The sequence below is a fragment of the Episyrphus balteatus genome, chromosome 1 (genome assembly GCF_945859705.1).
Source record: "Episyrphus balteatus chromosome 1, idEpiBalt1.1, whole genome shotgun sequence".
Classification (NCBI taxonomy): Eukaryota; Metazoa; Arthropoda; class Insecta; order Diptera; family Syrphidae; genus Episyrphus; species Episyrphus balteatus.
Window position 1 is genome coordinate 70,207,501 of NC_079134.1, and position 11,690 is coordinate 70,219,190.

At 33.2% G+C, this 11,690-nt stretch overlaps 1 long non-coding RNA gene across 1 annotated transcript; it reads right to left on the bottom strand.

Annotated features, from left to right (window-relative positions):
* Positions 1–2,324: 2,324 nt before the first annotated feature.
* On the bottom strand, positions 2,325–3,328 carry LOC129906280 (uncharacterized). Its single transcript, XR_008770763.1, has 3 exons — positions 3,186–3,328; positions 3,069–3,105; positions 2,325–2,882 (listed from the first exon to the last, which is right to left on the bottom strand). It is a non-coding gene; the product is annotated as an uncharacterized LOC129906280 (long non-coding RNA).
* Positions 3,329–11,690: the final 8,362 nt, after the last annotated feature.

Below are 11,690 nucleotides of genomic sequence, written 5' to 3' on the forward strand. Positions count from 1 at the left end.
GGTGTTGGCTACTTTAAAATGTGACTCCGCGGCACTTTAGCAGTAGTAATTGACTAAAAATATGTTATTTTTATTAAAACCAATAATTTCACCAAAAATGTATGTTTATATTTACCCCCAGAATACGTTGTTTACATTTACCCATTATGAAAAATATTCTGGGGTAAATGTAAACACATGCAAATCGACATAAATGTCCTGTATTTTAAAATTTGCTTGTATCACATAGAATCTACATCAAAATTAAAAGCAAAAAAATATTTGCAAATTATACTGACTTTATTGAATCTGCAAAAATATTTAATTTTTCTGAAAGACTAACGACTTGTTTGGCACTTTAAAAAATTATCTTTCACGGAAAATACGCTCGTCGAATGAATTCTCTCTTGACAGCAATGAGCTTGACGTATAAGTTAAAAGATACATGCGTCCGCGATTTGTACTTATGTATGCATCAAATAGATTTAACTGAGCCATGTTATGAGCCATGTTTTCATTTACCCCTGTTTACATTTACCCACATTGACCATATTCTGAATATTAAAAAAGTTACCAGCCAAAAAAGTAAAAAAAAAACGAAAAAAATGACAATTTTAAAGTTTTGAGCACTTTTTATCAAAATTATGAAAAAACGTTCCGAGAAAAGATTATTCATCTTAAAATTCTCTACAGCTCTGCCATACAACTTTTCTTTTATCGCTATAATTGATAAAGTTATTAATACTTTCATGTTTGTCTCTAAGTTGCCTTCTTATGCGTATCTTAAGTAATTTTTGAAAATTTTCATTTTCCTTAATAAGTGCGTCGAAACATTTTGCTAAAGCTGAACGGTTATTAAATTTTTAATGACCTAAAAGTCAAAGCGTACTTACTTGAATACAATTTTGGAAAATGCGTATAGTGGTAGTTAAACATTTTTAAATAATAATATAATAATAAAATTAATTTAAATGAATTAAAAACTTTTTCTGAGCTATTGTGGTTAAGAAAAGAACAAATAGAGCTCAGAAAAAGTTTTAATTCATTTAAATTAATTTTGTATTTAAATTTTTTTTTTAATTCACTCAGTTTGTTTATTTTTTTTTAAACTGGACTTTAATAAAAAAGCACAAAAAATTAATAGGTACTCATTAACGTGTTTTTTTTTTTGACTTAAATGATATTAAAAAACGAAGAAAATTGTGTTTGATGCAAAATTGTGGAGAAACGGTTGTCCGCAGAAAAAAAAGTTTTGAGACAAACTAAAACTGTAATAAATTCTTGATTGGTTGTAAAAAAATCTTTCAAATCAAACGTAGTTTGGCAAAGATAAAACCAAATAAGGAAAAAGAGAACAAAAATCATAAAAACCGTGGTAACTCGAAAACGGGACGAAAACGAGAAAACTACCTCTTAAGTTTTTCCTCAGGAATCCATGGTTTTCGTTTGAGGTGGTGACTGTGGGACACCCTGTATTTGAAAATATGTTTAGAAAAGTATAGTATTTCAACTTGTGAGCAATTTTTCTCGTTTAAGCTATGCCTTAAGAAAAAAAAAACTCAATCAGAAACACATTGAACAAAAGTAACGCCAAGAAAAACATAAATATCGTGTTCTATACTTCTTCTTCTTTTTAGTAATGTCCTTCTTTTTAATAATAAAAAAAATAGATCAATTCTGTTTTTAAACCTTAAAAAAAACACGTGTGCAATTCAATTCACACGTGGTAGAAGTGAAACTTTCAAAAATTCGGATTGTTACCTTTTTATTGCTTTGGATCAAAAGATATAACATTAGGTAAAAAAAGAACATCTTTCTACCGTTATCTCTGGATTGTGAATATAAAATTAATACAAATATAGTCCTAGTTATTATCTATCTGTGGTTAAAATTTCATTTATCTATCTATTAATAAAAAAAAAAATAGATCAATTCTGTTTTTAAACCTTAAAAAAAAACACGTGTGCAATTCAATTCACACGTGGTAGAATTGAAACTTTCAAAAATTTAGATTGTTACCTTTTTATTGCTTTGGATCAAAAGATATAACATTATGTTAAAAAAGAACATCTTTCTACCGTTATCTCTGGATTGTGAATATAAAATTAATACAAATATAGTATAATAAAAAAAAAGGAGCGGAAATAAATGCACGCTTAACCTTAATATATCCTTAATCACGAAGATCGGATTATAAGAACTCGAGCTGTAAAGCCAATCATATCCCTTGAATTTTTTCTATATACAAAAACAACGGAAAATGTTTTTTTTTTTATATGTGGAAGGATGCGCCGTAAAACGACCAACTCTCCTGCAGCTGCACTCAGCGCCACACCACCAACCAGAACACAAAAAAAAGCCATAATAAACACATTTTTTTTTTCTATTTGTGAAGAATGACCATGTGCGTATTGTGTGAGTGTGTGTGGTGTAGGTATTGAGAGAGAGAGAACAGCTAGAATCCATGGGCGGCGAGCACCCCAGACATAGTAACAAAAATTGTCAGGTAAGTTTTCAGGTGTTATCAATGAAAAAAGTTGATCAATTCAGGGTTAATCCAATACGGTATCGCTTTAATGTATCCTTACTTTGTAACGTGGCAATGGCGGCATTTTTATCATTAAAATTCATACTTAAAAACTAACATGCACATATCTAACTACCATCATAATTAAAATAAAACTTAATAATAATAACTTAAATATAAACTAACTACTCATGCCATAACTAATCTACTATCATCATACATAAGTGTAGGGAGGAGGTGATCATACACACCCCCTCAACCTATCCAGCAACATTATGTGATCCTCGATCCATCCATCCAGTTTCCCCTGTTTCTGAATGCATATTATATTCATAGATACAATAATTACAAGCATAGTTGCATTCCGAGAATATATCTGAAATTAAATGAGATATGGTTAATACGATTATCTTATATGTTAAAATAGATGAGATAGATAAGCAGAAAAAAAATTCAAGCGACTATCTCAGCCTCATCCATTGAGATTAAGGCCAAGATGTCTCCCATTTCTATTGATATTTTTTTTTTTTTGCCAATCTATCCAATCATCCAAAATACTTACCCTGCACCTTTTCTTTGATGTTCCTCAGAAACTAAAACTAAAAATATAAAGAAAAGAAAGTAAAAGAAATGTTAAATTTTATATAAAAAGTATTAAAACAAAACAAATAAAACTTACCAAAGACCTGTTGCCCATCTTCCACCACGTTGAGTTTTCTTTTATATATTTACACAATTAATTTTGACACTTAACCACAAACACGATTTATCTCACTCTAAAGGGAGAGTGAAGAGTATGGATATACTTTATTTTCTCAAGTCGGCCATTGCTTTTTGGGACAAATGCAAAAAGGAGAAAAAAAAAAAAAGTAGCAAAGAAAGTGATTGTAGTAGATTGTTTTATAGGAAGCTTAGATCGTAACCGGAAATGAGATATTTAGTGGCGGTTACACCTTGAATTCCAAAGAAAGTAGTAAAATTGCACGAAATATTAAGAATAGTCTTATAGAAAGCTTATAGGATTAAAATCTGCAATAGATACTCTGTGATAGTAGTTTTAAGATAAAAATAAGATTTCAAACTGTGATAATAGGTGTAAGGTAGGAATAAATTTATTAGTACAATAGTATTAAATGTTAGTAAGCGATATAGTAGTATTATATAACCAATATTGTCTAGAAGATTAAGGAAGACAAACGACAAAACCTCTACTAATATCCAGCTATCTTACGGGGATGATTTATGTATTTATAAAACAAAGAAAATTTGGGTTTATGTACACTTAGGATCTTTGTTAGAATGATTAGACAAAGGGTAATCAGATAGATTACAAATCTTGATCAGTCCGGTGCTATTAGAACTTTGTACTGCCTTTTAATTTAATTCGATTTTATTTCAAAAATAGAAAAGTGTTGAAGTTTATAACTTTTCAATAAAAGTAAATAAAAATAATAATTAAAATGAAATAAAAGCAAAGTTCAAGTTATTTTAATAAAAAAAAAAAAAATACTTTAGTCACCGAAAGTGCTCCTAATTATTTGAAGTGCTCAAACCCCTAAAAGACTTCAAAAAGATAATAGGATAAAACGAGAAAATTTCAATATTTCAATTTGAATAATACGCAGAGGTATGTTAACAAATCCAGGTATGGGTGAAATGGTGATCTAACGTAGATTTTATTTCCGTATAGGTACTAATTAGTGATCCAGGGGCTCCGCATTTCAAGGTGGACACGAAAGGTGCCTCTGCCCCCTTTTTTTTTACATTTGTAAGGATACCAATAGATGTCAGGGTATTACTCTATAAATAGTAAAGGAGTTGTTGAGAGGAAAGAAAATCCATGATCCTGATTTCGAAGGATAAAAGGACCTGACACAAATACTCCATACATATATTGAGATAGTGGTAGACAAGGTCTACAAAAATCACATAAAATACATTGAACAATTACAAAAAAAAAAAAAAGATAATTTTTGAAATACATTATCTAAAAGAACAAACAAAAAAAAAAAAAAAAGAAAAGAGTGTCGTAAAGTTAATTTTATTGTTAATAATTTTTTTTTTTTTAAATTAAATTTTAAATCAGTAATTTTTTTTTATAACGTAAATTTAAAATAACGTAATTGAAAAAGTGTCAAATCACAATCTGTCCTTGAAGTGTGCTTTGTTCGCGCAAAAGAAATTTTTAATATTACATATATAAAAAGGTATCGTTCCTGATCTGTGCTGCCGGCAGGACGTCGAGGGACGAGGATAAAACGTGAGTACATTTTTATTGTTAAAAATTTTCTGGGACGAACAAAGATACCCCAGGCCAACATATACATATATATATATGCCTTTAAGAACAGAAATTGGTTATTTTCTTTTTTTTATTTAGTTTAAAAATAAATTTTTTTTGAAATTAATTAATTCTTTTTAAATGAATTCTATACATAATACATTAATGATATTAAAATTTGATATTTCACAAGATAAATAAATGATTTTCCTTTTTATAACGAAGTTGGAAATTTCTTGATGAACGCTAAATTATAAATAAGATGTGCTAAATATAAAGCGATCAGGTGTGTGAAGGTCTTTGTCAGATCGTTTAAGAAGAGACGATTTGGACATGACGTGATATAGTTTTTTTTAGATTCTTAGCTGGTAAGCGAATTAGGGGCCATTTTCTACAAAATTTAGGCCAAAGAAGATGGCAATGGTATGTTTTTCAAACATAGGGGAGGGATGGCCAAGCTTATGCCAATAACACCAGGTAAGCCTTCTTGGTTCTAGCGAACCATTATCTTGATGTGACGATGGATATAGGGATAAAGATATTTTATCTTTTATAAGAAAGATAAAAAGTAAATTAGGTTTAGAATAGTTAGATATAAGGGGGGGTATTATTAATAACTAATATAGTATTCTCTACTTTAGTTAAAATTAGAGGGTAAGGATTATTTAAACTATATAAATTTAAACATACAATTTAAATAAAAATTAAATAAACTAGGTTAATTAGGTTAATAAATACATTTATCTAAATTTTCAATAGGGTATGATATCGTTGTTTATCCATTCTTACATCGGGGTAATGGCATAGGCATTGTGAGTTATGTGCATTTCATTTTACTTTCTACCGTCTGATCTTAAGTCCGTCTGATTTACATAATTTAGTAGCTTTCTTTCTATTCTTCTTTTTATTTTATATTCTTCTAAAATCGGCATGATAATTTTTTTTTGAGATTGAGCGAGCGTGTCAGTAAAGGACAAGAACCACCCCGTCCGACGAGCCTTAGCCGTGCCCGAGACAAGCATGCCGCCGTCCTTCTACGAAACACAAAAGTTGCCACTTTGGTACAAGTAAAGCTCATTTCAATCTCAAAAAAAAATTATCAAATTTTTTTTTGAGATTGAGCGAGCGTGTCAGTAAAGGACAAGAACCACCCCGTCCGACGAGCCTTAGCCGTGCCCGAGACAAGCATGCCGCCGTCCTTCTACGAAACACAAAAGTTGCCACTTTGGTACAAGTAAAGCTCATTTCAATGGCGCCCAACGAATAGTTTTTTTTATCCATTCATGAGACTAATTAGTACTTCAAGGGGACGATTTTCTTCTGAAGGTCGTCACCTTGGACTTCTAATAGCCTCTTTACATCTTTCAAATTTTACTTTTCTATATTTTTAATACATACTCACAGCCGTATATACTCCTGCTTCTTTCCAATGGTTTTAAAAATTTCTGTCCAAAACTTCGGTCCTCAGAACCAGTGTTTCCGTGAGGAAATTGGATGAATTATTATGGAAGCAGGAGTGGGACGATTTTGAGAGGCCACATGCATCACGCTATCCTACGAATTAAAGGCACAGACCAGTTTCTAGTGAGGCGTGAGCTTTGGTCTTAAAAATTCGTCCGTATTGATGCTAAACCAGATATTTAGGCCAGCCTTCAATCAGGTTTTTTCAATCGGTGTAAGTAGTGGCAGGAAGGGAAGGTTTTGCATCAATACTCGCTTGGATCAAGAAGGTTCCAGCTAACAACATGACAGACTTGACTGACAGGACTTATAGACATTTTCATTTTTTTTTGAAAAGACATCTGACTTAGAGTCTTCACACACCACCGCAACAACAAATAAACATCTCTTAAAAGAAAACAACAAACATTAAGAAAAATTCCAATAAAAATTAAAACAGTTTAATTTGAATACTAATAAATTGTTTTATTTATATTTTTTTTTATCTACATAGCTTCAATATTTGTATTTCCTTACGACATTTTTTTTTTTAATTTTTTTTTAAGTTCCGAGAATAAGAACTATATTCTGGAGTTTGAATTTTGTTATTACATTCTGAATTAAGAAGTTTTAAACAAATCATTAAAATTTTTTTTTAGTTGTAGCTAACGTGAACTAAGCTTAAACTAAGGAAATAGATTTTTTTTTGTTTTTTTAGATACACATAGCTTACTGAATTTCTCATTTTTTTTTATATATTCCTTTCCTTTTTATCTTTTACTTCATTTTTTTTTATTTCTTTTCATTTTTTTTAGTTAAAATAAATAAGAGAAAATCCTAAACTTTTTCATTAAAGTTTATGTATTTTCATTACATTTAAGGTGATTTCTTTTACTCTAGATTTTTGAACTGGTTTCAAAAAATTTTTAGACAGTAAAAGGAAGAAACAAAAAAAAAAAAATAAGAGAGAATACCTGAATAATTCCCTATATTTTTTTTGTTATTTTAGTTAGTTTTTTTTTTATTTTATATTTTTTTTTTTTTTTACATTTCTGAATATTACCTTGCATTTATTTTATATTTTAACAATTTTTCTAAATAATTTATTTTATTCTCGTGAATTTTGAATTACATTTTTTTTTACATTTAAAATTTTTTTTTTATAATCTTTTTTATTGTTTAGCCAGACTAAATAGTAAAAAGAGAGAAAAAGAGAAGTGAGAGGGAAAAACATGGCAGGTAGAAATACTGGGGCAATACCTAGAAATAGTTTGCCAAGTCCGTTTGTTAGGTACCCGCTTAGAACCCTTACAGAGGAAATGGTAGACAGGGTGTCTACGGCTGGAGGTATTCCAAGCGCGATGTCCACCTTGAATAGCGATGCCCTAAGTAGGTCAATGGGTGAAAACTCAGCTGTACGATATGGGTCAGATAGGTCCAGAAATATTCGAAGTGAAGCGGGAAGGGAATTTGCTCTTCATCGGCCTACGATCGAGGAGATTGATGAAGATGATGACCTGAACGGTACAAATGAGGATTATGATATCCTTGAACAAATTCGACAGATACAGATCGAAGATAGAAATGTTCAGGCTGAAATTGAAGCTTTAAATCGGAGAACTCAAAGCAAACAAAGTCTAAATTCAGATGATAATAGTTTGGGACTTAAGACTAAATTATCAGAAAGTAAAGCAGTGTCATCTGAGCACAGCTTTAAGCAAATAAACAAAAGTCATGAACAGAGTCGCCAATCTTATGCAACTGATACAGACTTTATAAAAAAAATTGCAGAGGAAAGCATATCAGGGAAGATAGAATCAGCGATATCTGTTGCTGTCCGTGAGTGTAATGATAGAACACTAAGTATGTTTCATGAGGGTATGTCGAAGATGTTTGTCAATATGGATACAAAAATTAAAGAAATAAATAAGAAAATTAGTGTCCTTGAAAAGCCCTCGATGCAACAAACTTATGTCCCTACAAGTCAAAACAATAATACTTCCACATCGAAACACAGTATACCTAACACAGTTACACCTCAAACAACAAATCAGTTCACTCATGCTAGGCAAAGTAGAAATTCTCAAAATTTAAGAGATAATTTTAGACGAGTGAATGTGCAAAAATGGGAAGTTAAGTTCGATGGGTCACCAAAGTCCATACCTGTTGAAAGTTTCATTTTTAGGGTTGAGTCTCAGCAAAGAAAATACAACCTGAGTGATGAAGATCTATTGGCAGATTTTCACTATTTGTTGTCAGGTGCTGCTGCGACATGGTACTGGCAGTACCTTGAAGAGAATGATAGTGACTCAATGTTGTTAAGTTACCAAGATCTAAAATCTGAATTAAGGAATCAATTTAAAAATAAGAGAAAAGATCCAGAAATCTTACGTCTAATTATGGATAGAAAACAACTTGCTCATGAGACTTTTGACGAGTTTTACAGTGATGTCAGGGCTTTATTTTTACAGATGAGTAACCGGCTCACTGATCAAGATAAGTTAGGGATTGTGAGACCAAATATAAAGGACAAAGTAGCTAATCTTATTTTTAGCAGTTCAATTAATTCAATTCGCGAATTAAGGGAAGAGTGTAGACGAGCTGAAATTCACTTAGAAGCAAGAGAGGTTAGGTTTCGTAAAAATGTAAGTGAAATAGAACACAAGAAACAACAAGAAGAAGATGAATGGAAAAGAGAAGATAGTTTTGATAATGAATGTGATGATGAATATGAATTAGCAGCTATGCAGCAAAACAGGCAGAATTCAAATTTCAATAAGAAAAGTTTAGGTCCAATTAGAAATTTTGAAAAGGATAAACGACCTTCTGGTAGTAATGACTTTAAAGATGTGGAAAACAACAAAACGACATGTCCTTCAGGGTTCCATACCATGACGTGTTATTGTTGTGGGCAGGGAAATATATCCTTTAAATGCGCGTCATGCATGGGAAAAGTGCAAGTCGGGAGTTCGTCCGGGAGTCAACTACCGACGAAAACTCAACCTCCCGCGAATTAGACGTAGAAGGAAAAATACAAATTTTAAAAAGAAAAGTAAATGAAAGTGAAATATTAACACAATCTGATGAAATTCCCAGAAAATCACTCCACCAAAGACTTATTGACTATCAAACAGCCAGAAAACGAATTTTTGGTGAAGAGTTGCAGCAATCTGCAAAGAAATCAAAAAATTATAAAAAGATCTTAAAACTTAGGGAAAAATGTGCAATATCTAGGCTGCATAAGAAAAGAATAGAATCGTCTGTGTTAACAAATACTGACGATAATAGACCATATACAAAAGTATATATTTGTGGTGAAGAGATGCTCGGTCTATTAGATAGTGGAGCATCTGTTAGTTGTTTGGGGAGTAGTGCAATAGATTTCATAAGAAAACACAACATTGAAATCATAAACATGAATATAGGTATAAAAACAGCTGATGGAAAGAACCAACAAATCCTGGGTAGATTTAAAACAAAAGTTTCCTGGGGAAATAAAATTCAAGATTTAGAAATATATGTAGTGCCAGGTCTTCAACAAAAATTATACTTGGGAGTGGACTTTTGGAGAGCTTTCAAGGTAGCTCCGAACATTGTGAGTGCTTTAGACATTCCATCGCCGATGGTAGGGCCAGATCCTGATCCGGTACGGGATCTCTCACCAACACAACTTGGAGATCTGGAGCGGGTCAAGCAGCTGTTTCCTTCGTTTGCAGTGTTGGGATTGGGAAAAACTCATCTAGAAGAACATGTCATAGAAATGGAAGATGATATACCAATAAAACAGCGACATTACCCAATCTCACCTGTTATACAGAAGTTGATGTACGCGGAACTTGACCGGATGCTCGACCTCGGAGTCATAGAAGTCAGCAATAGTGCATATAGCTCTCCCGTTGTGCTGGTGAGAAAACCTGGGAAGAACAGACTTTGCTTGGACTCACGTAAAGTGAACGCGGCTACAAAAAAATTTGCATATCCGCTACCACACATAGAAGGACTTATAAGCCGCTTGCAAGACACTCATTTTATATCCAGCATTGATTTAAAGGATGCTTTCTGGCAGATTCCACTGGAGGCCAAGTCAAGGGAGAAGACAGCCTTCACAGTCCCTGGACGACCATTGTATCAGTTTACGGTGATGCCGTTTGGACTGTGCAATGCCGCTCAGAGAATGTGCAAGCTGATGGACAAAGTCATTCCCGGTCGTATGAGGGAGAATGTCTTTGTCTATCTGGATGATCTTTTGATTTGTTCGCCAGATTTCGAATCGCACATTAAAGCATTAGAGGAGGTAGCAAAATGTTTGCGTGACGCTGGTCTCACTATAAACGTGGAGAAAAGCAAATTCTGCTTCAAGGAGATTAAGTACCTTGGTTATTTCATCGGCGATGGGTGTATAAGAACTGACCCAGATAAAGTCTCGGCGGTAAAGGACTTCCCAATTCCAAAGACTTCTAAGCAACTCCGTCGGTTCCTGGGAATGACAGGCTGGTATAGAAGGTTCATACCAAATTATGCGACCATTTCAGCTCCAATGACCGATTGCCTGAAGAAAGGCAAATTATTTTGCATGACAGACGAAGCGGTCAAGGCCTTCGAGGAGCTGAAAAACATGTTGGTATCAGCGCCTATATTAACGAACCCGGACTTTTCGAAGCACTTTTACATTCAGTGCGATGCATCGACTTCCGGTGTAGGGAGTGTCCTTTTCCAGAAAGATGCTGAGGAGAACGAACGACCCATAGCATTCATGTCTCAGAAACTGAATTCCGCTCAAAGGAATTATACAGTGACTGAACTTGAATGCTATGCGGCCGTTCTGTCGGTAAAGAAGTTCAGGGCATACATTGAGGGATTACCATTTACCATAATAACGGATCATGCCAGCTTAAAATGGCTTATGACCCAAAAGGATCTATCGGGGCGACTAGCCAGATGGAGTTATAAGTTGCAGGTTTTCGTTTTCAAAATTGAACATCGAAAGGGTGTCCTCAATGTAGTCCCTGATACTCTCTCACGTATCCATATGGACGAGCTCAATCCCGAAATAGAAATGCAGGAAGTTGATCTCAGTTCTCCATATTTCTGTTCTCAGGAATATGAGGAACTGAAGAAAACAGTGACGGAAAACCAAGAAAGATTGCCTGATGTATGTGTTTCGGAAGGTTTCGTTTACAAACGGACAGACAAAAGAACCGGTGACGAGCTTCAAGAAGACAGAGCCTGGAAGCTCTGGGTTCCGAAGGAGTTGCATAGAAGCCTCTTGGAAGCGGCACATAATTCACCAGCTGCAGGACATGGAGGAATCCATAAAACTCTGGCAAAATTAAGACAAAAATACTTTTGGCCAAATATGACCACAGATGTACGTGATCATGTAAGTTCATGTGAAATCTGCAAGTGCAATAAACCATTATCTGTGATATCACGACCTCCGATGGGAAATCAAGTCGTGACAGA